Source organism: Cervus elaphus, chromosome 9, assembly GCF_910594005.1.
Source record: "Cervus elaphus chromosome 9, mCerEla1.1, whole genome shotgun sequence".
In the NCBI taxonomy this organism is placed as follows: Eukaryota; Metazoa; Chordata; class Mammalia; order Artiodactyla; family Cervidae; genus Cervus; species Cervus elaphus.
Window position 1 is genome coordinate 34,882,855 of NC_057823.1, and position 27,813 is coordinate 34,910,667.

Below are 27,813 nucleotides of genomic sequence, written 5' to 3' on the forward strand. Positions count from 1 at the left end.
ATCTTGAGAAAGAAGAATGGAACTGGAGGAATCAACCTGTCTGACTTCAGACTATATTACAAAGCCACAGTCATCAAGACAGTATGGTACTGGCACAAAGACAGAAATATAGCTCAATGGAACAGAATAGAAAGCCCAGAGATAAATCCACGCACCTATGGACACCTTATCTTTGACAAAGGAGGCAAGAATATACAATGGAGAAAACACAATCTCTTTAACAAGTGGTGCTAAGAAAACTGCTCAACCACTTGTAAAAGAATGAAACTAGAACACTTTCTAACACCATACACAAAAATAAATTCAAAATGGATTAAAGATCTAAATGTAAAACTAGAAACTATAAAACTGCTAGAGGAAAACATAGGAAAAACACTCTCTGACATAAATCATAGCAGGATCCTCCATGACCCACCTCCCAGAATATTGGAAATAAAAGCAAAAATAAACAAATGGGACCTAATTAAACTTAAAAGCTTTTGCACAACAAAGGAAACTATAAGCAAGGTGAAAAGACAGACTTCAGAATCAGAAAAAATAATAGCAAATGAAGCAACTGACAAAGAATTAATCTCAAAAATATACAAGCAACTCTTGCAGCTCAATTCCAGAAAAATAAATGACCCAATCAAAAAATGGGCCAAAGAACTAAACAGACATTTCTCCAAAGAAGACATACAGATGGCTAACAAACACATGAAAAGATGCTCAACATCACTCATTATCAGAGAAATGCAAATCAAAACCACAATGAGTACCATCTCAGAATGGCAGTCAGATGTCCGTCAGAATGGCTTCCATCAAAAAGTCTACAAACAATAAATGGTGGAGAGGTTGTGGAGAACAAGGAACCCTCTTACTCTATCAGTGGGATTGCAAACTAGTACAGCCACTATGGAGCACAGTGTGGAGAATCCTTAAAAATCTGGAAATAGAACTGCCATATGACCCAGCAATCCCACTGCTGAGCATATACACTGAGGAAACCAGAATTGAAAGAGACACGTGTATCATCGCAGCACTGCTTATAATAGCCAGGACATGGAAGCAGTCTAGATGTCCATCATTAGACGAATGGATAAGAAAGTTGTGGTACATATACACCATGGAATATTACTCAGCTATTAAAAAGGATGCATTTGAATCAGTTCTAATGAGGTGGATGAAACTGGAGCCTATCATACAGAGTGAAGTAAGTCAGAAAGAAAAACACCAATATGGTATATTAACACATATATATGGAATTTAGAAAGATGGTAACGATGACCCTATATGCGAGACAGCAAAAAAGACACAGATGTAAAGAACAGACTTTTTGACTCTGTGGGAAAAGGAGAGGGTGGTATGATTTGAGAGAATAGCATTGAAACATGTATATTATCATATGTGAACAGATCACCAGTCCAGGTTCAAGGCATGAGACAGGGCACTCAGGGCTGGTGCACTGGGATGACCTTAAGGGATGGGATGGGAGGGAGGTGGGAGGGGGGTTCAGGATGGGGAACACATGTACACCCATGGCTGATTCATGTGAATGTATGGCAAAAACCACCACAATATTGTAAAGTAATAAGTCTTCAATTAAAATAAATAAATTTTAAAAAATAAAGTGTCTTTTTTTCCTGTCTCAGGAACCTCATGGCTTTCTGCTGTTCATATCCTAAATAATGCCCTATGTAGCATCCAGAATGGCAGTCTTAATTCCAAGCTCGTCAAGGGTAGGAAAGCTAGAGGAAGATTTGATAATGCCTGAACTAGCTGAGTACTGCCATAGCCAGCCTGACTCCTAGACAGTTTGCAAAGAAGTAAAGAGAACTAAGGATGACAGAAAGACAGATTAAGGAAAGGCAGTCTCATTTAAGGAACCTGGAGGGAGAATGAACACCAAAGCAACATGGTTGAATGGTTTAAGTTTGATACAACAAAGAATCTTGATTGATCATCCATTATCAGTCCACCCTGATGAAAGGATCCTTACAACCCACTCCATTCACATACTGTTCCCAAGTTTTTACCCAAATTCACTAGACAATCTTCCACTTGGAACCCCAAGTTTGGGGTCTGTCACCCCACCTTTACTTTCTATTTTACCAATAATCCTCTGGCCTTCCCATTGTGTATAAAAGCACTTCAAACATTAGCCCTGCGTGGAGGACTTTATTCCCTACGTAATAACACACCAACAACCAGTTACTGAGTGCTTCTTCTTGTGCCTTCATACTTTGTCTTTTATAATAAATCACATTTAGTTGTTTAAGTTAAACAATGTAATACCTGCTCTAGTTTTATGGGCAACCTGGATGCCTTTTTACTCTTCCAGTGTGGATAAAATATGGCTCATAACAGAGTAGCTCATAAATATCACTTAAATTTAATTGGTTGTAGTTTGTAGAGGCTGAGAAATTTGAAAGTGACCATTTACCAGATCATAGTCTCAGACAAGCATCCTTATTCCATAGCCAGATGGAATATGGGCCATAATGACCACCATGTGTAGTCTACCCCTGTTGTCTTGCCAGTGAGAAGCTGCCCAGCACCTTCCTAACACGTAAGTGAGCATAGAAGATACAAGTAGATTGCCTTCGGATTGACCACTATGCTTTCTGCTAAAGTAAGTAGAATTATTTCCATGTCATTTGCAATTTTCCCTCTTACAGCATATATTTTTGTCATTCTAAAGTTCTCTGTTTCCTTTGATCTTACAACTCCAACATTTATATATTCCTTTGTAGCTTCCTCATCTCCTTGATTTCTAAATACCAGAGCACCCACAACTCCATTTTTGAACTTCTCAGTTTGTACTCCTACCTTAAATGACCTAATCTAGTCCCATGGATTTACTCAAAATCTACATTATGATGTGGTAAGTCACAAAAGTGTATCCCTATCCTATAGCTTAGTTGGAATTCTAGATGCCCTTCTTGACATGTCCACATAGCTATCTATTACACATCTTAGTCTTACCATTTCCCAAAACAAAACCTGATTCCCCCTCTCAAACCTGCTTTTCCCTCTACTTCAGTCTTACTCATCTGAATAAACAGCAACTTCATTATTCTACTTGCTCAGAATCCAAAAAACCAAATACCTGGAGTTAATTCTGACATCTCTGTTTCTCTCATAACCCATAATCTAGCAATCTATAAGCAAACACTGATGGCTAAATTTTCAAAATATATCCTAACACTGAATACCTCTAAACCACCTTCACTATGATCTGCCTTGGTCCAGAATGATGTATTATCTCTTCAGGATTATTCTAGTAGTCTAAATTGTCTCTTGGCTTCAAATCCTGTCCTAAACCTCAAACATATGTCAGAGTCACATTTTTGAAAGATAAATCATCTTGCTCCTTAGCTCTTACCACTTCTTAGATGTAACCTTTTAATAACTTCTCATTTTACTCAGAATAAAGTCCAAAGTGCTAAAATCACTACAAGATTCCACAAAACCTGACATAACCCTTACAACAATGTACCCCATCTCCCATTACTCTTCCCTCACTCACTCTAAGCCAAACAACTTTTCCACACTTGACACATGGCCCTCACTCATATACTTTCCTTTCCTGAAATCCTCTTCTCACAGATCACACAAATTTGGCTCCACAAATTCCTTCAGATCTATGTTCAAATGTCACGTTATCAAGTGCTCAATAAAATAGCATCTTTACAACCCTGTCTTTCCAACCTTCGTCATTTCCTATTCCCCATATACCACTGTATTTTTCTCCAGGTATTTTATTAACATAAGATTTTGCCACTTGCAACAACCTAGATGGACGTGGAGGGCACTAGGTGAGTGAAATAGGTTGGACAAAGAAAGACAAATACTATATGATATCACTTATATGTGGAATCTAAAATATACAACAACTAATGACACACAGATACAGAGAACAAACTAGTGGTTACTACTGGGGAGAGAAAAGAGCAGAGGGGCAACATAGGGGCAGGGGAGTAAAAGATATAGACTATTATGTATAAAATATGCCACAAGCATATACTGTACAATATATGTCCAATATAGCCAATATTTTATAGTAACTATGAGTAGAATATAAAGTTTAAAAATTGTGAATCTCTATATTGTACATTTGTAACTTGCAACCACTCAACGTCTGAAAAAAGACATATTCTATAGTTGATATTAAATTTTCATTTACTTGATCTGCCTATTTCCATCAGAATGCAAACCCTGTTTTTTCCTACGTATTATTATATCCCAGTTCTAAGAATAGTACCTTGGCCTAGTTGACAGTGATTAAATATTTGTTGAATCCATTAGTTAATTTTATAGAACTGGTAGCCTGTCTTCTTGAAATTCTAACAGATTTATTTCTTCTAAAATTAATATACTTCTCAAGTAATCAAACATACTATATTCTCTCAAATTATTTCTACTCATCTAGTTGTGTAAACATTCTGTTACTGTGTCTTTGTCACTCCCAGTAAACATTGGAATTTTAGCCATTAATATGAACAGAACAACAGATATTCAAATACATTGTTTTCTCAAATAAAACACAGGAATTAAAAACAAAAACAGGGTTAATGTGCAGGTTAATCATCTTACCAAAAGAGGTCACAAATTCATTTGTAAAAATCTATTTACCTGAGTGCTAATGTGATTGGAAGAAAAACACACAAATGAAACAGCAGCAACAAAATCATTACTCCCAGTTTCACAACTTCTGAGGAGTTACTCTGAACACATAAAAAATAAATATTTCTGCTGAAATCCTACCAGGTTCCTAAAAATCTCTTCAGGTTAATGAGTACTCTCTTAACTTCTAAGTTTTAGTAGGAAGCTTGGTGGAGATGGGTCTTTATTGAAGAAAATATCTCAAAGAGGGTCTTAATGGTCAACTGCTGTATATCATAAAGTGACAATAACTGGGGGTTGAAGGCAGCTAGAAGGTGAGAATAAAGGTCCTAAAGAGAAATGGCTGAGAAGATGGCTGTAATTTGCATAAGGAAGGAAAAAGAAAAGTGGGATAGTCTAATCAAAGAGAAATCTTGCCTTGAGCATTATCAAATGTGAAATTTTAGGTTACTATCATGTAAATCATAAATTAAAATGAGTGCTGGCACTTGAGCTAGACTAAAATCCTCCACCATCTCTCCTTAGTTTTCGTAAAACATTCTAGACTTGGAAAGTCTTGTGCTGCTTGTGCTTTGGCAAGAACAGAATAGGTGCAGTGTTCAATCTGAGAAGAAAAGCTGTAAAGAACATCAGGTCCAGGGGACAAGATGCAGAATCAACAGATCAGTGACCATGGGCAAGGAGAGCAGCTGGGAGTGAGGAGAAATACACACTTCACAGAGACTCTGGAAAGAAGCTGGTTTTTCCCACAATGTGAAGCAGATAAGAGTGAGGTTATTCAAGGTGACAAAACAAATCCAGAGGATCTGGGAACTCCCAAGCAACCTAAGTTTGGCTTATACAGAACACAGGCTCACACACTGAGTTCTCCAGTTATTCCAATGTTTGGTCTTGGAAAAATAATAAACAGACTGCATTAGCCTACTAACTCACAAAACTCCTCTTACTGAAATGCACAGTACTTCCCTGAAAAGCTCTCAGCTTTTATTTAATTTCTTGACAGTTTGTTTTCCTCTTTCTACAAAGAATGTGGCTCTCCTTTTCAGTTTTGCCTGGACTTACAGAAAGTTCCAAGTTAAATTTTACACTGAAACAATGAAAATGTGGGACATAATATCCACTCAATATTAGTTGAACGAGTGAAGGAGATAACAGCAAGATATTAAACTGGATCTATTGTAAATTTAAGGATCATGGCTCTGCAGGGCAAAGTACAGATGGCCTGAAAGTTTGGGGTTATAAGAAGACTCAAGGAAGTCATTTCTCATAAGTTGGGATAACTGCTTCCAGAAGAGACTGAAAGGGAATACCTTAGGGTGTCTTTTAGTAATTTAATATCTACGTTATCTCAGCCAGACTCTCTAGTGAAAGTGAAAAGTGAAAGTTGCTCAGTTGTGTCTGACTCTATGCCCCATGGACTATACAGTCCATGGAATTCTCCAGGCCAGAATACTGGAGTGGGTAGCCTTTCCCTTCTCCAGGGGATCCTCCCAACCCAGGGATCGAACCCAGGTCTCCCACACTGCAGCAGGTTCTTTACCATCTGAGCCACAATGGAAGCCCAGTATCTCTAGCAGGTAATGTTGACAGATCTTTTCTACTACGAAAGATTGAAATCTCAAAGAGCCTCCTCACCAAAAAAAAAAAAAAAAGCTATTTTTCAAATTTTGTTTGAAAGAAACCCTTTTGCTGCGCCTTTCTTTTGCTTTTTGCTTGCTCCAGTTATTTTAATTTTCTCAGTAAAATTGCATTATTTTACTCAAGAAAGCATTTGAGTGTCCAGATTATACCGCACATGCTGGAGGAAAAAAGATATGCAAAGAAAAATCTATTGGCAAAGACCACTTTTACTTCACTATGCCTCTTTGTCTACTTTCTAATGGCTTTCTGCTTTGATGGAGGAGTTTAGGAATTTAGAAAAGAAACTTTTCCTTTCTGTTTGGTGGGGGAATGGTGGTTAGGGTGTATTTTTAACTGAGAAAATTAGATGGTTTTATTCTCAACTATCTATCAATTGTTCACAATAATTTTAATACCTACCTATGGTGTTATTATCTGTAATACACTAATACAGAACATTAATAATGTAAATGTACAAATAGAATCTTCTGATATTTGAAGTTCAAATACAGTATATATTTTCATTTAAAAGAAGTGTTAGGCTACCTAAGTGGATATGTTAGTTTTGTACAAAACAAACCCAAAAAACAAACCAAAAAAACACTCAATTAAATACAGAAGCCTCAATTAGATACACTTGGGAGACCAGAGGGCTTCCCAAGTGGCTCAGTGGTAAAGAATCTGCCTGCCAATGCAGGAGACATCTGTTCAATCCCTGGGTCGGGAAGATCCTCTGGAGAAGGAAATGGCAGCCCAACCCAGTATTCTTGCCTGGAGAATCCCATGGACAGAGAGGCTTTATGGGCTACAGTCCATGGGGTCTCAAAGAGTCAGACATGAGTGAGCATGCATGCACAAGATACCAGAAGGGGCACCTCTCACAAGAGGAAGAAGAAAATCTTTTCTTCTTTTCCAGAAAGAACTTAACCAATAAAAAAGACACGCACCCTGTTTTCTACAGCCCTCCCAACTTCCCCTTCTTCTCTAAGAAAGTGTTCTTCTTCCCTTGCCATGGAGGGACCTGCACATGGCTCACAAAGTTTGCAGACCTCAAACTGCAATTCTCTTCTGAATCCAAATCAACCCATCTTTGCTGGAGGAATAACTGACGGTCAACTTGTTTTAGGTCAACTGTTTGGTCTTCATTAATTACTAGATGTACTCTCCTTCTGTAAATGATGATTTCTAAAGGAGGCAATTTCATGGCTAAAACAGTTTTCATAAATTATCATGCAGAAAAATACATCTTCCATTTTATACTATAACTGAACAACTATTTTATCTCAAAGACATAATATCATTTCAGAAAATTTTAATGGCACCTTTAAAAGGAAGATGAAACATTAACGCAACATTAACTGAAACCACACATTTAACAAACATAGTAGTTTTCAATGTTTTGTAAGCATAATTAAGGAGCATGTTTTGCTTTTTGAAATGTATTTATCTCCTGTCTTCATGTTTCCTAATAAACTAATGCCTGCATCTGTACTTTTGGAAAGTAATAATTACTCTCCCAAATGGCACTTTTCCAGTGATATCTCCTATTACCTTCCAAATCTAGTTCTTACTTACTTTCTTAGTTTCACTTCCTGTTAATTGAGTAGAATTTCCTGATATGAAAAAGAGACTTCACATACCACTATTACTACTAGTAAATAATAATAAAATTTGAAATGCTATAATATTGGCCATCTGTGTTCAAAGAAAAAAATGAATTTCAATTTCCACCTTAGAGTGTGTACATGTGCACAGAAAATCACCTACAACTGGTGCTGCATGAAGAACTGATTTTAAGAGCAAAAAACAAGTAAACTAAGCATGTAAACACAAAGAAATGAATAATTAAAACTACACAGGGAATTACTAGGAGATACAAACAGCAATGTAGAAAGATCTTTAAGATTTATTCTTGAATAGTACAAGTTCAGGTTGTAAAACATTATATAAATTATGATGCCATTCATAGAAATCACATATATACTCATATCAATATGCACATCAATAAAGTATTTCTCTATTGGTATAGGTATCTATGCCAATGGTTACAGTGGTCCCTTTGGAGACTGGATCGAGGTGGGCAAATGGTGTTAAGTGGGAAATTTTATACAGATCATTTTTATGGTAATAATGAATTATAAGTATATTTAAAAATAAAGTGAAAGCTGCATACTTCCTCATTTTATGCCTAAGTTCCTTTCCCTCAACTTCTAAGTATTCAAAATTAAAGGGTTAAGAATGTTACTCTAATGTATATCAAAATCATAATGAGGTACCACCTCACACCAGTCAGAATGACAATCAAAAAGTCTACACATAACAAATACTACAAAGAGTGCAGAGCAAAGGGAAACCTCCTACACTATTGGTGGGAATATAAATAGGTGCAGCCACTATGGAAAACAATATGGGAGTTCCTCAGAAAACTAAAATTAGAATTACCATATGATCCAGCAATCCCAGTCCTAGCATACGCATGAACAAAACTATAATTCGAAAGATGCATGCACCCCTTTGTTCATAACAGCATTATTCACAATAGCCACAATATGGAAACAACCTAAATAGCCATCAACAGATGAATGGATAAAGAAGATGTGGCGTACACATAAACACACACAACGGAATACTATTCAACCATAAGAATAAAATAATGCAATTTGCAGCAACATGAAGGCAACTAGAGCTTATTAAACTAACTTAAGTCAGAAAGAGCAAGACACTCCGACATAAATCACAGCAAGATCCTCTATGACCCACCTCCCAGAATTTTGGAAATAAAAGCAAAAATAAACAAATGGGACCTAATGAAACTTAAAAGCTTTTGCACTACAAAGGAAACTATAAGTAAGGTGAAAAGACAGCCCTCAAATTGGGAGAAAATAATAGCAAATGAAGAAACAGACAAAGGATTAATCTCAAAAATATACAAGCAACTCCTGCAGCTCAGGTCCAGAAAAATAAATGACCCAATCAAAAAATGGGCCAAAGAACTAAACAGACATTTCTCCAAAGAAGACATACAGATGGCTAAAAAACACACGAAAAGATGCTCAACATCACTCATTATTAGAGAAATGCAAATCAAAACCACAATGAGGTACCATTACACGCCAGTCAGGATGGCTGCTATCCAAAAGAATACAGGCAATAAATGCTGGAGAGGGTGTGGAGAAAAGGGAACCCTCCTACACTGCTGGTGGGAATGCAAACTAGTACAGCCGCTATGGAAAACAGTGTGGAGATTTCTTAAAAAACTGGAAACAGAATGGCCATATGACCCAGCAATCCCACTTCTGGGCATACACACTGAGGAAACCAGATCTGAAAGAGACACGTGCACCCCAATGTTCATCGCAGCACTGTTTATAATAGCCAGGACATGGAAGCAACCTAGATGCCCATCAGCAGATGAATGGATGAGGAAGCTGTGGTACATATACACCATGGAATATTACTCAGCCATTAAAAAGAATTCATTTGAATCAGTTCTAATGAGATGGATGAAACTGGAGCCCATTATACAGAGTGAAGTAAGCCAGAAAGATAAAGAACATTACAGTATACTAACACATATATATGGAATTTAGAAAGATGGTAACGATAACCCTATATGCAAAACAGAAAAAGAGACACAGAAGTACAGAACAGACTTTTGAACTCTGTGGGAGAAGGTGAGGGTGGGATGTTTCGAAAGAACAGCATGTATATTATCTATGGTGAAACAGATCACCAGCCCAGGTGGGATGCATGAGACAAGTGCTCAGGCCTGGTGCACTGGGAAGACCCAGAGGAATCGGGTGGAGAGGGAGGTGAGAGGGGGGATCGGGATGGGGAATACGTGTAACTCCATGGCTGATTCATGTCAATGTATGACAAAACCCACTGAAATGTTGTGAAGTAATTAGCCTCCAACTAATAAAAAAAATAAAAATAAAAAAAAAAGAAAGAGCAAGACAAATACCATATGATATCACTTACACGTGGAATTTAAAATATAGCACAAATGAACATATCTACCAAACAGAAACAGACTCACGGACCTAGAAATTAGACTCTGGTTGCCAAGGTGGGGAAGGGGAGGGAGAGTGATAGACTGGGAATTTGAGGTTGGTAGATGCAAACTATTACATTTAGAAAGGATAAACAAGGCCCTACTGTATAGCACAGGTAACTATATCCAATCTCCTGGGATAAACTATAATGGAAAATAATTTTTAACAGAATATATATATATATATATATATATACACACACACACATATGGATGTGTGTGTGTAAAACTGAGTCACTTTGCTCTACAGCAGAGAGCAGTAAAATATTGTAAATCAACTATACTTCAAGAAAAAAAAGAGTATTTCTTTAGATTATGGTAACATATTGCACATTTCCTTCCTGATAATCTTCCAAAGAAATTGTTAATGCACTAAATGATATTCACTTGTGCAGTCTTATTTTCATGTTTCATTAAAAAGTTACTCTAGGGACTCCCCTGGTGTCTCAGTGGTATAGACTCTGCCAGCCAATGCAGGAAACACGAGTTCCACTCCTGATCTGGGAAGATCCCACATGCCACAAGGCAAACAAGCCCATGTGCTACAACTACTGGTTACTGAGCATGCGTTCTAGACCCCAGGAACCACAACTATTGAGCCCATGTGCTGCAGCTACTAAAGCCCAGGTGCTTAGAGCCTGTTCTCTGCAACAAAAGGAGCCACAACAATGAGAAGCCTGAGCACTACAACTAGAGAGTAGCCTCCTCTCTGCAACTAGAGAAAAAGCCTGTGTAGCAGCAAAGGCTCAGCACTGTCCAAAATAAATAAATTATAATAAAAAGAGACTATAAAAATGTACTCTATATTTTATTTGCATTCAATATAGGAACAAACAATGATCCAGAAAAATATATCAGGTTAGTCAACAAATTGACTATTCAATCTGTACATTAAGTAAAAAACACTTTTGAAATATTTAAATACTTCCTCAGAAAAAGTGAAGGGAGCCAGCAGAGCACGTTTCCATGTTGTAGAAAGCTCACTGTGGTTGGTTAAACTGTCATTTACAGATTAGCTTTATTTTACAACTAAAAAGACTGCCATAACTTGGAAAGTGTGGACTACCCTCTCACTAACAGATGACACTGCATACCATAACGTGCTCTATTTTTCACCTCTAAATGTCAAATTATCTCAAATACATTTATTAATGGCTGTTATTGCATGCATTTGTAACTGGCACAGGACCAAAAATGTCTCTGACTTGTTAGGGAAGTGTACACATCTATGGGGACCTACATTTTCTATGATAACCCATAAATCTACTTTCTTAAATATTTACTTTTTAATTTTATGGTGTATTGATTTCCTCCATTAAAGCCTTTGAAATATCTGAATCTCGTCACTACAACCAATGAACAAACATCTCTTTAGGGCTTCCTCAGTGTCTCAGACAGTAAAGAATCTGCCTGCAATGAGAGAGACCCAGGTTTCATCCCTGGGTTGGGAAGAGCCCCTGGAGAAGGGAAATGGCAACTCACTCCAATATTCTTGCCTGGGGAATTTCATGGACAGCGGAGCTTGGCAACACAAGAGGAGCTTGGCATGGACAGAGGAGCAGGCAGTCCATGGGGTCGCAAAGAACCAACGAAAAAACATCTCTTTAGCTATGCTCAAACCAAAAAGAAAATAAAATGCTTTCTTAGAATCAGCATAAATTAATGAGTCGCCCAAACTCAGGTGCCTATTAAGAAAAAAGATTTGAGACCTTAAATTCCAATGTTCCCCTTTTCCAAAAAACAACTGATAAAACACTCTTAAGGTGTGCACAAATGAGGTACTGATAAATTGTATTAACCAACACATTAGAGTACCACAACAATGAAGTGTGAAAATCTCCAAGAGTCAAAACCTCTTATATCATCTATAAATGCACATTATCTTCTGGACCAGAATCACAATTAGTGTGATGAGATATTCACAACAGGAGATGTACAGAGGTTTCTCCATATCATTACCAATCTTGGGTATATGTTTACAGAAAGGGATAGACATGCTGCTGCTGCTGTTAAGTCACTTCAGTCGTGGCCAACTCTGTGTGATCCCATAGACGGCAGCCCACCAGGTTCCCCCGTCCCTGGGATTCTCCAGGCAAGAACACTGGAGTGGGTTGCCATTTCCTTCTCCAATGTGTGAAAGTGAAAAGTGAAAGTGAAAAGTGAAAGTGAAGTCGCTCAGTCGTGTCTGACTCTTAGCGACCCCATGGACCGCAGCCTACCAGGCTCCTCCGTCCATGGGATTTTCCAGGCAAGAGTACTGGAGTGGGGTGCCATTGCCTTCTCCAGATAGACATGAGTATGGTAGAATTCATAAAAACTAAATGTTCACAGGATATGACGCGACTATGTTATTTTGCTCCTGGAGATGAGTTGAAAATTTTACTTCCTAAGTTTTGCATACAACTTAGTATCTAATATCTCCAAAACTTAGGGCTTTCCCAGCAATCTAGTGGTTAAGAATCCACCTGCCAATGCAGGGGACATGGGTTCAATCTCTGGTCTGAGAGGATCCTACATGCCTCTGAACAAGTAGGTCCACAAGCCACAACTATTGAAGCCTACGCACCTTAGAGCCTGTGCTCCACAAGAGAAGGCGCCGCAACGATTAAGTCCGAGAATTGAAATAAAGAGTAGACACCACTCACCGCAAGAGAATGCCCATGCTCAGCAAAGACCCAGCACAGCCAAAAATGAAATAAACACATTTAAAAAAAATAAACAAAACAAAGTCTCCAACACTCAATTCACGGCATGATGAATTGGTACATTTCTAATGTCTTGTGGAAGAATTAGACAGTTGTGTACACTATCATTCATTCTCCCCAACCTCTGTAATGTCCCATTACATTATGCTGGTGTGGCCTTATGCTGGTGTGGCCAGTTGGAACAAGAACAAATATACCAAAATACTGTATGAACACATTTTAGCGAGTTTCCTTAAGGAGGAAGTGAGCTCTTTCTTAATCATGCTGGTTTGCATTCAGTCAGACATACTTTAACCCATTGTTCTATTGTGCAACTGTATGCGTTATTTTGTTTGGGAGTAGAAATAAAACCTTTGTATGGCAGGGAAGCAGTGGGATCAGCTTTAGTCTTTTCAGTAATTAAACCCACATTTGTTACAGCAGATACACATGCTATTACTTCTACATACTTACTATTTTTCCCTTTCATGATGTTTGTTTTCTGCTTTACTAAGTAAAGATCTGGCTTCCATTTCACCAGTTTCCCCTGCGCTACCCTTTTTACCCTTTGCTCCAAGCTAATTGTTTTCAGGTGGTCTGACATCCTATTTTTCATGCCCCTTTTCACTGCTTTGCCCATGATTTTGCCACCTTTACCAATTTAGTCACCCTTCAGATCTTATTCCTAGGTTTACTTCCCTCACTGAGTAAGATCCACTGGATACATGGTCTGGACATATTGCACACATTTCTACATAGAACTTAGTATAGTTGGACTTTTTTTGTTAACTGGTGAAATTACATGTTCAATGTATTTCTCTCCAACTAGATTTTAAATTCCATTAAAATATCAACTGCATCTTTTTTGGTAATCTGTTTTTTGCTAGTGCTCAACACAATTCACGTTCCAGAGTGAGCACTTAGTAAATGAAGATAATTTCTTACCCATGTTAATAAACCTGATAATTACATGAAGTTGAGCCAGCAAGGGGAGAGGGGCATGCAAATGTAACACACCTGTACTCTAAAAGCAACTGCAAGGAAGCAGAGATTACCTACACTGACATTCTCAACTCTGACAGTATGTATAAGTTGTACTTTTCATGGAACTAAAGATTGTTTAATAGATTTTGCAAAATTAATACTGAATTGTGGAGACAGCAAAGCTACCCTCTTGAAGAGGATGAAAGAAGATCCAGTGATAGACAAGTGAAATCACTTGGAAAGTAAACCTAACTTAAGTTGAAGAGAATAAATAAACTTAATTCAAGGAACATTTGGGGCTTTTTTTCTGGTCTGTGCCCCATCTTCCCTAACCTCATTCCCTTTATAAATTACTACCAGTTATCCTGCTAAATTGCACTCCTGGTTATGTCACATCTTTGTAAAATCTTTTAGAGGTTCTCCATAGACTACAGCAGATATATCACTGTGTACTGTTATGAATACTTACAAAATGAAGAACTGTAATTTTTAACATTCATTCCTAATAGATTTTATTGTTAGATGTTTGGAGAGTAGCTTTCTATTTACAGTTTTAAATAATTCACAGCTCACAGCAATCAGCATGTATTTTAAAAGACTTTGAAAGAGTCCAGATATCTATATGTTAGTGCCTCACACCCCACAAGAACTGGCAATCGGAGTCTTAGTTGGATTATTCTCATGTACAATGTCTTCATTTTCAGGAGTTGAAATCATGTGTGACAAACTAATTTTCTTCATTATGTTACAGGATACTCTAAGTACTACCAAGAGAGATTGCAGAGAGTAAATCAATTTAAGTGTGAAGAACAATACAATGAAAATTTAGTTTCAGATCATACTTTGGGAATAAACCTAAACACCTACTCTTTTAATTGTTAAACATAATTTGTTTGTGGTTATTGGGGGTTCCAGTACAAGATGGTGATGCAGGAGTCCCAGGAGGCTCTTAGACTCATCTCTTTCCACAAACACACCAAATCTGTAGCTACCTACTAAACAACTTCCTCTGAAGAAAAGCTAAAAACCAACCAACTCATTTGCATAGGCTAATAAGAGAAAGCCCACAGGGAAGCTGGTGGGAGAGGGGGGAACACAATCTCACCATAAACGCCACTCATAGAGCAGAGCCCCACAATCTGGAGTGAACTCAATCAGGAGCTTTTCTCCCTGTGGAACAAAGGGTTTGAACCCCACACTAAGCACCTCAATTTTTAAGACCTGCAGCTGAGAAAGGAGGCCCCAAAACATCTAACTTTAAAAAAACCCACCTCCACAAGACTACAAACTGAGGAACGCTTTTAAATGGTTCATTTGACTCACCTGACCAAGGGTTCAATGCACAGGCTGCCAACCCAGAAACTTCAGATTTAAGTGAACACGACTCCAGTCTTGCTGGCTAATCTTAAAGCATCAGCCTGAGGGGTAGGCATCTAACTGAGTTCACATTCAGGGACCTGCTGGCTGGTGGCGCGGCCTTCAACAGGCCTTCTTCCTTGCTCTGTTGCTCTGTCCAGCAGGCACTTTATTTATTTTTTTTTTTAAGCATTGCTTTCTGGGTCCTCGCCAACATTCTGCTTAGGTGATTTTTTTTTCCCGAGCTGGAGCCACTTATATGCTCCACCCCCTGCCTCCTTTTACCTAGCAGACGCCATCTTTTTTTTTTTTTTTTAATTCTAAGCTTTTTTTTTTTTTTCTTTTTCTTTGTTCACAATAGCACCTTCTACACTCTCTGCCTTCTGAACATAAATATCTCTCAGAGGAGAGTTTAACTTACCTCTGGTGCCCCTGGTTTGGGGAGAGGGGTGTGGGCTGCCGTTCAGGGGAACATCCGTTAATGGCCTGGCTCTGGAGGCCAGGGTCTATATGATCCTGGGCTCAATCAGAGAACCATTTCTAGGCCAACTACCAACCTCTGGGCACTGCACAGAGACCAGAATGAAAGACCAGTCTTTCTGAGAAAAAGGCCTACTTACCTCTCCTGGAGCTTTGGCTTGAGGGGCAGGCTTCCGGTCCAAAGCACAGCTTAACGCCTAGAACCGCCTGGGGTGGGTCTGTTCGAAGACGGTTAAACAGGCCGTCTTCGCGCTCTCCCTCTGCCTTGCTGCAGCTCCCGGGTGCGTCCCCTAAAGGAACTTATCTCCTTGTCCAGCAACCCAAGTTTTGGGCCTGGTACCAGAGGACACTTCTACATTGCCTTGGCTCTGGTGGTCACTGGGGCTTATGCTTGAGGGTCCCAGGAGATTTCAATAACGGAAAAGGAGTTCTTAAAGGGCTACCGCCCCCAGGGCACAGCAAAAGGCATCAGAAACAGATCAGTCTTTCTATGAAAGGACCCTGTTCACTTACTAACAGGTGTTAAAATACTCATCTAAGGGTTGAGTGTAATCCTTTCCAAAGACCTCAGACGACCGGTGCTATGTCTTCCACTCTCCAGAGCATCACAGACATATCCATAGTTAATAATACTACAGCTTCTACTGCTAAGTCACTTCAGTCTGTCCGACTCTGTGCAACCCCGTCCCTGGGATTCTCCAGGCAAGAACACTGGAGTGGGCTGCCATTTCCTTCTCCAGTGCATAAAAGTGAAAAGTGAAAGTGAAGTCGCTCTGTCGTGTCCAACTCTTAGCGACCCCGTGGACTGCAGCCCACCAGGCTCCTCCGTCCATGGGACTTTCCAGGCCAGAGTACTGGAGTGGGGAGCCATACTCTACGGCATATTTAAAAGGAGCTAGGAGAAGGGTCTTGCAAGTTCCCATCACAAGAAATAAAGTATGTAACTATGTGTGCTGACAGATGTTACCTAGACATTTCAGTAATTATTTTGCAATATACACAGATATCAAATCATTATGTTATACACCTGAAATTAACATAATTTTATCAATTATATTCCAATTAAAAAAGAATAATTTGTGGGAGCTGCAGACTACTTAGTGGTGATAGCAATGATCATAAATACAGGCTCCAGCTGATGAGTTGCAAGTAAGGATGAGAACTTTGTGGGCACTCAATAAGCCCTTGTTGGTGAAACACTGTTTTTGCTCCAGTATAATTGCCTAGTCATTTTTACATACAATGATGGAAGCTCTCAGCAGACCTCTGATTAGGGCTGAGGACTCATTAGATATGATTAATGGCCTATATATAAATAATCTTCTTTTAGAGCAGAATTTCAAGAAGACAATGTAGAGGACATCCTTATTGATAAAAAAATTTTTTTTCTTTTCCAGCAATGTTCTCAGTATTTTAAAACTAACTTCAGATAGCATAACTAGAATATTAAAAATAACCCTTGACAAGAAAGTTCTGATGAAAAATGTATCAATTCTTCTTCAGAGTTTAGGGAATAGAAAACACAATTTTATACCACAAAATATTTGAAATTTTAGTATTCCGTAAGTTCTGAATTTGTATGACAAAAGCTTGCCTATAACCAAAGAAAACTTATCTTCCAGGTAATGAAAAACAAATCAAATGAGCAACTACGAATAATACAAACAACACATTTATTTAGAAAAATAAACTGAAAATGCTGTTTGTCTAGTACATTTCCCCATGAGGCATAGATAAATGGCTATAAAAATCTCTTATATGTCAAATACAAATTACAAATGATTTTGTTAAGTAAGAGAACAAATAGATGTTCAACACAAATGTTTTAGTGTACAGTTCACTGTATTTGACGTCTTTGCTGTTAATGATAGAAAATGATCCTCACTAAAAAAAAAAAAAAAAAAAAACAATTTTTGATCCCTTTTCATTCATTCGACCACCCTGATGCTTTTTCATTATTATTCTGTAGTTGTTCTTTAATCTGAGACAAGTCCATTTTTTTATAACTGATTTTTTTTTTATAGAAGAAAGAGAAATCAATGCCTGGAGAATTCTTACATGTTTCCTTTTTGGACTCCGCAAGGAACTGTTGTGGTCTCAAAATTCATGGGACCATCTGTGCAAATAACAGCACACATCATTACCCTGAATGGAAGTGACAGTGCAAATAGTAGAAGTGCATTGAGAAGTAATCAGTAAGAACTGACCTCCCCTCTCTCAACCAGTATGGAGTGAAGGACTGAATGCAGAAACTTCTCAAGCAGTTGACAACAATACTCTGACACCATTATGGCTTTGAAGGTGTACACAAGATGACAGATGTCCTCTCTCTTTGCAAACAGAAACATTCTGTCCTTATACTGTTCATTGAGGCAATATTCCTCTGTTCAGTTCTTGTTGTATGTTTTTGTTTTTGTTTTGTTTACATATTTTGAAATGCTGAGTAGTTCTAGCTATAGACACCTATTTCTATACTTTCACCTTCCCAAATGATACATCAATGTATAATTTACTGGCTTAATTACTAAATATAAATTTTGGGAGGTTCACATCTGGGGATAATTTCAATGATAAAGTGAGATGAATTTTGTTTGTTTGCTTTTTGGTTTTTTGTAGGCTTGCTTTTTCATTTCTTTTCTTCTTTTTTTTAATCTTCTTGGTAATTTCTGAGTGAAGACATTTAAGGCTGTGGCTTTTTTTTTGCCCCCAGGGCTCTGCTCATGGCTGTCAGACTAGAGGCAGATAGTTTTAAGCAGACCATATTAGTGATCATTTGTGCTCCAAGTTGAGGGGTTTGCTGCTCCAAGATGGACAGTTTTCTGGTTATTCCAAAATTAGATCTGGCCTCAAGAAGTCATAATGATGAATCTGAAGTGCGAAAAATGAACTGACATGCCTCCAAATAAAGGTGTTCCTTCCAACCTGAAGGAGCTGTCAGAAAAAGGAAAACAAAAGACAAAATATCAGTTTAAATAGCAACTATAATTTAATAAAGCATATAAAAATTATTTAAAATGAAGAAATAATTTGATAGTAGTATGCAATTTAAAGTTCTTTGAATTATTAAGGATTTTACTTTAAAAGTATAATCATATTTTGAACATATATTCCATTTAAATTTTATATATAAAAACAATATTTGATAATAGTCATCAAAATTTAGTAGCAGCATGTTTATATTTCAATTAAAAGATCTTCCTTTACCTCTGACAGTTTTTAAAACTTAGGATAAATTTGTCCACTTGTACCAAGTTCTCAAAATAGTTCATAAATTTTAAGACAATAAACTTTTCAACATGCATCACCCTCAAAAAAGAGTTAATGAAGAAATCAGACCTATTAAGGTAGAGCCTTCATTTTCAATAATCAAACAGTATTTTCAAAACATTTTGCCTAATGTAATGTTTCATTGCAATTTATATAGTCTAAATATATTATAAAACTGCCAAAAGACACCCTTTTTCATGATGTACCACAACTGCCCAAGAACTAGCCTTTCTTTAGAATCTATGGTACTTTCAAATTAGCACCTTAAAATAACTTATATCCACATTTGTAATTAATGAATAAATTTTTCCAAAAACACTGGAAAATGAAACCTAGCCATAACTTTCACCCTGCCCTCCTGATATCAAATAGGCTTAGCACCACTAATGTCGAGCAAGGATGGTCTTCTCTTTACATTATGATGTAATAGAGAATATTCTTGCAATAATTTATTATCATAGATCCCAAAAGGTATTAAAATAAATCTTCTGCCATAATTGAATAGCAAATTATTATAAATCTCAGAGACACAGAGTAATGGTTTTAAGTGTATTTTTAATCCCTCAAATTCATCTGAGAACCCCCTGTTTTAAACCTTTTCATTTAAGGGTAGGTGAGGCCCAAGTTCAAGATGTTTTCTCCAATACACAGACATACATATAGACAACAGCATAAATCTTTTAGTCCTTCTGTGAGAGACCCTTAATCATTACCATTCTATTGGATGAATTAGAATTATTTTCATTTTTACTCTCAACTACCAAGATACAGTCCCACAATGAAATAATTTAAATAATCAAAATGAAATAATAATGCTCTCACTCAACTCTAAGCTTAAAACTAAAGAAGTCACCCAACATAATTAGCAAATGTGTGTTGAGGACTTAATCTGGCTCATCATTAAAGATGTTTTATGAAAGAGAAGTCATAGAAGACAAGCTTTTGTCATGTAGTTGTTTAAGATGATGCGAGACTGTATCAGTACAGAGGAGTGGAGGAGGGTGAACTGAACTGGCCTAACCTGTACTCAGTACAGCATGGCTTGTATCTGCCTGTGTCATTTTTGTATTACCTAGAAATATAAATTTCCTTTATATATGTTTTTCTTTTGCTTATTTAGAGGAAATTGGCATTCAAACAATTACTAATGTATTAGCAAAGGTTCTACAATAATTAAACGTTCAGTTTTACTATCAAAAGTATGCAAAATACACAAAGGTGACTTTCTACAAATATATAGGAACATAATTCATGTACTTGGGACCAAGACAAAAGTCAATGTATCAATTGTATTTTCATAGCTCTGTGATATAGAACTCCTTAGCAGGCTACATCATTATTTATTACAGCTTATTGAAACTGGTAAAACAATCTATTATTCATTCTAAAATATGTATTCACCATCCATTGTATATCAAATATGCTCTAGGAATCAGAGATTCAAAAATGTAATCTCCTGCCCCCAAAGAGATTAGTACCAGATGGTAATAGTCGCAGTAAAAGAAGACTTGTGCCATAAAATATATTTAAAATAACAAATGGGAGCATGGGAGCAGAATCCTACAGAAAAAGGCATTTGAACTGAGACTTGATGGATGGGTTGGAGTTTGCAAAAGTGATACATTGCTATTTATTATGAAATGCAAGTACTGCAAATAGAGAGAACTGCATGGGCAAAGGTGCAGAAGCAGGCGAGAGTGTGGTACCTTTAATATTGTATAGCATAGAAGTGGAGGGAGAAAATATGAGGCTAGCAGGGGCCAAAAATGTCTTTTTATTCTATGTGAAAATATTTAGATTTTTACCTTAAATGTATTAGGAACAACTGAAGAATTGTGATGAGAAGAGTGGCTGGAGGAAATGTAGAAGGTACAATGCAAGGGAAGAGGGAAAGCATATGGCAGACATTTACAGAAAAGCAATGTCAAAGCCATCGGCTGAAAGCAATAACTAATAATTCCAGTTGCAGATGCTTTCTTAGTGGCAAACTGAAGAGAGAAAAATAACTCATTCTTTCTTACTTCATTGGGATAGGGTTTCATTCATTTTCTACCTATTTACAATAACAGCAAACATTATTTATGAAACTTTCCTTGTTCCACCAAGGTTTTCATGGAAGCAGATACTGCCTCTGAGCCCTAAGTGATCATACATTTAAAGTAGAGAATAAAATCTTCTATTCAGTAACTAGTACATGTCTAAGTCCTCGATTAGATTCTAAGATTTGGTATTAAGGGATACATTTAAGTCTAACTGAGTTTTGAAGATGTATTGCCAATATCCAGGCCTTTCACTGTATGGTATTAGATATGAATTCAATCTGTTAATCTCAGACTCAAGTATTTCCTCCCACTAAAGAAAAGCCCCAAATAACATTTTGTGTATAATTTCCCAATTAAAAATTTTCATTAATTTTCCTTATTACAGGTCTTAAAATACAAACATTTTTAAACCTCAACATTCTCTTTTTTTTTATGTTTGCTTCAAATATGGAAACATATAATACACCATCACAATTACACAAGTTAAATAAATTTACTCAGCATTGAAATATGAAATATAAATAACATATACCAAAATCTTGTATAATCAATAAGCTGAAGTGCTCATGGAAATGTTTTCTGATCCATTCTTCAGATTGGTGGGTTAATTGCTTCATTCTTTTTAAAATTTTTAGTCTTTGAGTCATTAAATGTCAAGTTACTTTATGTAAGTAGCATCTTAAGTGACTGAGAACATTTCTACACAGCAAGGACAACAAGATTTTAAAATGTCAATGACAGCAAATAATGCTAAGAAAAAATTGAAAATATTACAAAAATTTTGTCCAAACAGAAGTGTGTCATGATTCTATATCTATGTGAACCTTGTTGTAATTTTTATGATTCTTTCCTTTATATTTATTAAATATAAATACATAAATTTTAAAATAAATAAGCATTTGTATATAAATATATATTGCATACACATATATATAATTTAAAATATTTTAAACTGTGGGAAAATGTGTCATGTTTCATGAGTCTGCTTAATTTTAAGAAGTAGCAACTACGAAGAGATCAAAGTCATTTCAATAAAATCTGTCTTATTTCCCCAAAACTGTTAAACTAATAGCAGCGAGATAAAGTCAAATAAAAATGTATGAAGTACCTCTTCTAAGGTAGATATTAGGCCAAGCATGGAAAATGTGAGGATAAAAACTTAGATTTCTCTTATATCTAAACACAGAGCTAAATACTTTCACATATTATTTAATCATTATATCAAGCTATGAAATAGATAGTGGTGGTTTAGTCACTAAGTCACAACTCCATGGACTGTAGCCTGCTAGGCTCCTCTGCTCATGGAATCCTCCAAGGGAAATTTCCTTGCCATTTCCTTCTCCGAGGGATCTTCTGGACCCAGGGATTGAACTCATATCTCCTGCATTGCAGGCAGATTCTTTACTGCTGAGTCAGCAGGGAAGCCCCTAATGAAGTAGATGCTCTAACTAATTTCCAAGTATGGCCATTCTGGCTCTGGTGAGATTAAATCATGGTCAACACTACAACCTGAAGCCAAATTCACTATCCCCATGCCATTTGGCACTATCACTATAGAGATGACTATTTGTAACAAAGAGTAGGATCCACATAGACTGACGTATTTGCTATCTGATCCTTTATAGAAAAAGTTTCTCCATCCTGGTTGAATCTACCTAACTTGTTTGTTGTAGTATTACTTATGAATCTAACTTCATATTTTCCAAATGGGTTGCCAACTATTTTAACTATGGTTACTGAATTATCTAAATCTTATTGTATTTTGGTATGCTATTGTTATCATTAAACAATTCACATACATACATGATGTACTTCTGGACGCTAGTCATCTCCAGTATACATTCAGATTCAGATGTCTGTCTTTTAGCAAAATTTTAAAATTCTATGGGTCAGCATGGGATTTATAATATAATTGGGGCAGAATTGACATCTTTATTACAATATTAAAGTATTAATATGAGAAACTTATTGGATCATCACAACTATTTAGACTTCCATTTTAGATTGCTCAGTACTATTTTCTTCATAGGCATCTTTAACATTTTTTGTTAAATTTATTCCTAGATAGTATATAGCTGTTGTTTCTATTTTGATAAAATATCTTAAATCATATTTTGTGTTAATTACTGGTATAGAAGACCATGTTGAATATTTAAATATCCTTATACCTAGTTAATTTAATTACTTTCTCTTATTGGTACTAATACGTGAAGTGAAGTGAAGTGAAAGTTGCTTAGTCATTTCCAACTCTTTACAACCCCATGGACTATACAGTCCATGGAATTCTCCAGGCCAGAATACTGGAGTGGGTAGCAGTTCCTTTCTCCAGGAGATCTTCTCACCCAGGGATGGAACCCAGGTCTCCCACATTACAGGTGGATTCTTTACCAGCTGAGCCACCAGGGAAGCTAATCAGTTCAGTCAGTTCAGTTCAGTCGCTCAGTCGTGTCCGACTCTTTGTGACCCCATGAATTGCAGCACGCCAGGCCTCCCTGTCCATCACCAACTCCCAGAGTCTACTCAAACTCATGCCCTATGAGTCGGTGATGCCATCCAGCCATCTCATCCTCTGTTGTCCCCTTCTCCTCCTGCCCCCAATCCCTCCCAGCATCAGGGTCTTTTCCAGTGAGTCAACTCTTCGCATCAAGTGGCCAAAGTATTGGAGTTTCAGCTTCAGCATCAGTCCTTCCAATGAATACCCAGGACTGATCTCCTTTAGGATGGACTGGTTGGATCTCCTTGCAGTCCAAGGGACTCTCAAGAGTCTTCTCCAGCACCACAGTTCAAAAGCATCAATTTTTTGGCACTCAGCTTTCTTCACAGTCCAACTCTCACATCCATACACGACCACTGGAAAAACCATAGCCTTGACTAGATGGACCTTTGTTGGCAAAGTAATGTCTCTGCTTTTTAATATGCTATCTAGGTTGGTCATAGCTTTCCTTTCAAGGAGTAAACGTCTTTTAATTTCATGGCTGCAGTCACCATCTGCAGTGATTTTGGAACCCAAAAAAATAAAGTCTGACACTATTTCCACTGTCCCCCCATCTATTTCCCATGAGGTGATGGGACCAGATGCCATGATCTTAGTTTTCTGAATGTTGAGTTTTTTTTTTTTGTGTGTGTGTAATAAAGTTTTATTAAAGTATAAAGGAGATAGAGAAAGCTTCTGACATAGGCATCAGAAGGGGGCAAAAGAGTACCCCCTTTGCTAGTATTAGCAATGGAGTTATATACTCTCCAATGAATCCAAAGAATGTCTGGAGGCTGCAAAGACCTCACCAGACCCACTCCCATAATTTACATTTTAAGATAACAGAGTTCGCCAGAAGGTTTAATCCAAAGATTGTCCTCAGGCAGGATACATCCTTGTAAAGACCAGACCTACTCCCATAATTTATGTTTTAAGATAACAGAATTAGCCAGAGGGTTTAATCCAAAGACTGTCCTCAGGCAGGATACATTATTGTTATATAATCCTAAGGAATGTAGAGGAAAAAAAGTAAAAGTTTGTCCTTTCTTCCTCTTTGAATATCCCAGACCTCTCTCTCCTTGGGGACCCTTAGACCTCTTATCAACCTGCCTAGGAAATGACTCTCTCATTCCCCCCTTTTCTTTTAGGAGAATTATGTTGCCTAGGGAAAAGGGGCGTCGTTCTCATTCCATAACTGAGCTGACAAGGGGCGTTGTCCCTAAATTGGTGAGGCAACATATTCTCCTAATCCTCATAGTGAGGATGTCTGATCCAGGGGCTCTAAGTAATAGTTGGAGGAGGCTGTGGCACTCATAGGAGCTTGGACAACTATTTGTAAATTAAAAGCTTTTAGACTGTTAGAAAACCCCATTATACAGTTACAGACGTAAGCCAAAATAGTCATTAAACCAAGTTAAAATCAAAATGAAAAGTCACATTATGTCCATAGTTACATCAGTCCATCTTAAGGTTGTTAGATGTCATCAGTTTAAGAAGAGGTATCACATGCGATTGTTGAAGTTACTTGCAGACTTGGAGAAAGTCCTTTCCTTGAAGTGGAGATGTCCACCATGGAACGCCTTCCACTGATGAAGAGGGGAGTGCTCCGCAGACCCAGCAGTTAGACCGATTGTGGAATGCAGCATAGGAGTGAGCCCAGGACAGGAAGGCATTGTCTTGAGGATCAAACGGCAGACTCAGGATTTCTGGAGTCAGCAGAAGTAGGCTCACATAGATTATCGGGCCCATCTTTTGGCTCCTCCAGACAGTCCCATTATGGAAGCGGATCGGGAAGAAAGTGGGCCAGGGGCTTCAGTAAGCACGGAGTAAGTTGCCTCAGTATCGTGGCCATGCAGTATCACATAGTAAGACCAGGTGTGTCTTCTTTAAGCCCTGGGGATCAAATCTATCCCAGTTTTTCAGGATACAGTTCAAAGGAGTGAGGCTGGAATTGTTAGCTCCCATCTTGTCCTGAAGGATCCCGGACGAGCCCCCAAGATGAAAGGTTGTTACTGAATGATGAGACGCGGGATTCTTGGCCTATGGAGGAGATGAATTCAATCCGGGGCCAGAGACGAGGCTGGATCGCTCAGAGCTTTTGTGTAATAAAGTTTTATTAAAGTATAAAGGAGATAGAGAAAGCTTCTGACATAGGCATCAGAAGGGGGCAAAAGAGTACCCCCCCTGAATGTTGAGTTTTAAGCCAACTTTTTCACTCTCCTCTTTCACTTTCATCAAGAGGCTTTTTAGTTCCTCTTCACTTTCTGACATAAGGGTGGTATGAAGCTAATAGGTTTTCACCAATTCGCTTGGATTATCAAGATAAGTAAGCATATCATCTATAAATACTGTTTCATTTTTTTTCAAATTTAGACATTTTGTGGTTTTTATTTTTGTCTTTTTTCATTTGTTTAGTGTCTCTAGTAAAATGTTAAAACAATGTTAGTGATAGAAGTGGTTCATAAAATTTTTTTTATTATTATGCCTATAATATGGCAAAGTCTTGACTGCTTTTTGTTTTCTTCTCTTGTTATTGTTTTTTTTAAATGTTTCTTGAGGCTTTTGGTTATTTATATTTTTTCTATAAAATTAACTGTTCTACCTACACTGAAACATAGAAACCCTTTAAATGCTTTCCCTTCTGATTCCTAATGTTCCTCATTTATTTTTTTCTTCCTCATCTTCAATGGCATGATAGACTGAGTAGTTGTGTCCATCCAAAATTCATACATTGAAACCTAATCCTCAATCTGATGTCATTCGGAAGTGTGGCCTTTTGGAGATGACTAAGTAATGAGGGCAGAACCCTCACGAATGGGATTAGTACTCTTAAAGAGAAGATGACAAAGAGCTCTCATCCATTCCGTCATTTAAGATGTAGAGGGAGAAGTAGTAACCAGGAATTGGGCTGTCACCACACTCTGAACCTGCAGGTGCCTTGATCTTGGACTTCCTGGCCTCCAGTTGTGAGAAATAAATATTTGTTGTTTAGGCCACCCAGTCTAGTATTTTTGTTAACACCAGCCCTAACAAATTTAGACATTTGGCAAAAAGAATTATTTTGACATTCTTTTCAAAATAAAACAAATTGTCTTTAATCAAATCTTCATTTTTTATAGTTTGATAATTTTTGTTAATTTTGTTTTTATCTTTATGAGTTTTTCTTATCTACTTTCCTTGAGAACATTTTATTACTCTTTTTTCAGTTTTCTGAGTTACACTATAGCTGTCATTTTGAATTTTATTGCATTGTAAGTCAGAGAATAAGACCTGTTTGGTAATTCAAATTCCTAATATTTGTGTTTTCTAATATGAATGGAGGGATGGCAAAAATATTTCCTCCTTCTTTATGAAAAGAACTATGACCTTGAGTTAACTTTCTAGCTTAGTTACCGTGGAAACCTAATACTGGTAGAAGGTCAGCTGTGTTATCAGGCTACGTTGCTTATCATAAAAATAAGCCCTGATTTGCAAACTGAATCTGGTCTGGGGGGACTGTGGATGACTATAAATACCTTGTAGAATTTCTTGAGTGAGGTACATTTTTGTAACTGGTGATATTTTTTGCTTATGGGCTATTATAAAAGATACTGATTCCTACTTGGGACATGGGAAATGTTAGAGTAGGTCATATCCTTATCCATGATCTCATATTTATACCTGAGCTGTCATTTCACAGTGCTGGAGAAAGACTTTAGCCCCAGACACGTGTGGGAACTGTCATGTTAAAGAATCACCTGACTGTGCCCAACTGATTCACTTTGTTTGTTGCATTATATCCTTCTAAGGGAACCATTGTCAAGTGTGGCCTATTAGGGTCATGTGAGAGTGACTGTCCAATTGAGCCTAAAACTAGTAGTGGGTGTTGTACACATGCAGGTTCTTTTTCATCCAGGCATTTATAAAAATGTAATTGGCTTCAATATTCCGTGATGTATAGAAGGCTAAGCATAGTCAGGAGAAGGCTTAAGGGAAAACTGTGTGCCCCCTTCATCTTGTCCTATAGTCTGAAGATGTAACTAACACCCGAGTCCCCTCTGGATGATACCAGAGTTGTCAATCACAATATGCCTACAGTAACAAAGTCTGATGCAAGTGAGAATTTTGAATGAGATTAAATAACTCTCTTTCAGAAAGAATTAACAAAAATAAACAAGCCACTATAGCAAAAGAAGTTGGACAGAGTTTTGTGGGGTTTTTTTTGAAGATGTGCAAAAAAAAAAAAAAGTTTCGAAAACCTTTTAATGA

The 27,813-nt window shown here is 37.3% G+C and overlaps 2 protein-coding genes across 4 annotated transcripts in view; both read right to left on the minus strand.

Annotated features, from left to right (window-relative positions):
- The window catches only part of LOC122699862 (protein FAM170A-like), a 309,029-nt gene extending 292,705 nt beyond the window's left edge, over nucleotides 1-16,324 (minus strand). For both annotated transcript variants that reach the window (XM_043912283.1, XM_043912284.1), the window contains exon 1: nucleotides 15,924-16,324. The gene's annotated coding sequence lies outside the window, so the exon portion shown is untranslated. The remainder of the gene's footprint in view (nucleotides 1-15,923) is intronic.
- A 1,140-nt stretch (nucleotides 16,325-17,464) lies between these two features.
- Nucleotides 17,465-27,813, minus strand: part of PRR16 (proline rich 16) — a 281,214-nt gene continuing 270,865 nt past the window's right edge. For both annotated transcript variants that reach the window (XR_006342695.1, XM_043912287.1), the window contains exon 3: nucleotides 17,465-18,714. The gene's annotated coding sequence lies outside the window, so the exon portion shown is untranslated. The remainder of the gene's footprint in view (nucleotides 18,715-27,813) is intronic.